At 41.6% G+C, this 2,240-nt stretch overlaps 1 pseudogene across 1 annotated transcript; it reads left to right on the top strand.

The window, feature by feature from the left end:
* The first annotated feature begins 233 nt into the window (after positions 1-233).
* LOC145546002 (bax inhibitor 1 pseudogene) lies at positions 234-1,119 on the top strand (annotated as a pseudogene). The gene has a single exon (XR_014082404.1). The product of XR_014082404.1 is annotated as a bax inhibitor 1 pseudogene (transcript).
* The last annotated feature ends 1,121 nt before the right edge of the window (positions 1,120-2,240 follow it).

Here is a 2,240-nt window from a genome sequence, read left to right on the forward strand (position 1 = left end):
AATGTAGAAAAGACTTAAAATTCAGCACACATTCAAGAGACATTTCAATCTATTGCTATACCAGGAATTAAAAATTATTTTCTTAGAAAAAGGAATCCTCCATCACTGTTGGTGGGAATGTAAATTGGTACAATCATTATGGAGAATAGTATAGAGGTTCTTTTAAAAAACTAAAAACAAGAAGCACATCCGGTGTTAGAAGAGCTGTGTGGGCTTCTGAGAGGCGGGTTAGAAGAGCTGAGGCTGTGTCCCACAGACACTGGCATCATGAATATATTTGATCGGAAGATCAACTTTGATGCACTCTTTAAATTTTCCCACATAACCCCCTCGACACAGCAGCACCTGAAGAAGGTTTATGCCAGTTTTTCCCTCTGTATGTTTTGTGGCAGCTGCGGGGGCCTACGTCCATGTGGTCACCCATTTCATTCAGGCTGGCCTGCTCTCTGCCTTGGGCTCTTTGGGGTTGATGATTTGGCTGATGGCAACACCTCACAGCCATGAAACTGAGCAAAAAAGACTGGGACTTCTGGCTGGATTTGCCTTTCTTACAGGAGTTGGCCTGGGCCCTGCTCTGGACTTGTGCATTGCCATCAACCCCAGCATCCTTCCCACTGCCTTCATGGGCACAGCAATGATCTTCACCTGCTTCACCCTGAGTGCACTCTATGCCAGGCGCCGTAGCTACCTCTTTCTAGGAGGTATCTTGATGTCAGCCATGAGCCTGATGCTCTTGTCTTCCCTGGGGAACCTTTTCTTTGGATCTGTTTGGCTTTTCCAGGCAAACCTGTATGTGGGGCTGGTGGTCATGTGTGGCTTTGTCCTTTTTGATACTCAACTCATTATTGAAAAGGCTGAAAATGGAGATAAAGATTATATCTGGCACTGCGTTGACCTCTTCTTAGATTTCGTAACTCTCTTCAGAAAGCTCATGATGATCCTGGCTATGAATGAGAAGGATAAGAAGAAGAAGAAGTGAAGCAGCCATCCAGCCTTCCCCAATTTGACTTCCTCTCCCTCTGCCCCTCATTTCCTCTTTGCACACATTACAGGTGGCGTGTTCTGTGATAATGAAAAGCATCAGAAAACCTTTTGTAAAAAAAAAAAAAAAACTAAAAACAGTAATACCATGTGACACAGCAATGCCAGAGAAAACCACAATTCTAAAAGATACAGACACGTCAGTGTTCACTGAAGCACTATTTACAATAGCAAAGACATGGAAGCAAACTAAATTTCCATTGACAAATGAATTGATAAGGAAAATGTGGTGTGTGTGTGTGTGTGTGTGTGTGTGTGTGTATACAATGGAACATCACATAGCCATAAAAAGGAATGAAATAGTGTCATTTGCAGCAACATGGATGGACCTAGAGATTAACATGCTAAGTGAAGCAAACCAGACAAAGAAATATAAATATCACATAATATTGCTTTTATCAGAATCTTTAAAAAAAATATGTTGTTCAGGTACTAAGTCATGTCCTACTCTGTGACCTCATGGCACACCAGGCTCTTCTGTCCTCAACTATCCCAGAGTTTGCTCAAATTCATGTCCATGCTTCCTAACCATCTCATCTTCTTCTCACCCCCCTTCTCCATTTGCCTTCAATCTTTCCCAGCATCAGAGTCTTTTCCCAATGAGTGAGTTCTGTGCATCAGGTGGCCAAAGTATTGGATCTTCAGCTTCAGCAGCAGTCCTTCCAATGAATACTTAGGGTTTATATTTTTTAGGATTAACTGGTTTGATCTCCTTGCAATTCAAGGGACTCTCAAGAGTCTTTTCAAGCACCACAATTCAAAAGTATTAATTCTTTGGTGTTCAGCCTTCTTTATGATACATATTCTTTAAAATATGAAAGAACTTACTTATTATATATATATATTATATATATATATATATACACGATCACCCGAAAGATGGCAGAGAAATAGGGTGGGGAGACCATGTTCTCCTCCACAAATTCATACAAAGATCATTTGAATGCTGAGCAAATTCCACAAAACAACTTCTGAACCCTGGCAGAGGATACCAGGCACCCAGAAAGGCAGCCCATTCTCTTCTAAAGGAAGTAGAACAAAATATAAAAGACAAAAAGAGAGACAAATGAGTTAGGGATGGAGAGCTGTCCTGGGGAGGGAGTCATGAAGGAGGAGAAGTTTCCACACAGTAGAAAACCCTCTCACAGGTGGGTCTGTGGGGAGTTTTGGAATCTCAAAAGGCAACATAACTAGGAGAG

The sequence above is a fragment of the Giraffa tippelskirchi genome, chromosome 4, assembly GCF_054371585.1.
Source record: "Giraffa tippelskirchi isolate mGirTip1 chromosome 4, T2T-mGirTip1v1.2.pri, whole genome shotgun sequence".
In the NCBI taxonomy this organism is placed as follows: Eukaryota; Metazoa; Chordata; class Mammalia; order Artiodactyla; family Giraffidae; genus Giraffa; species Giraffa tippelskirchi.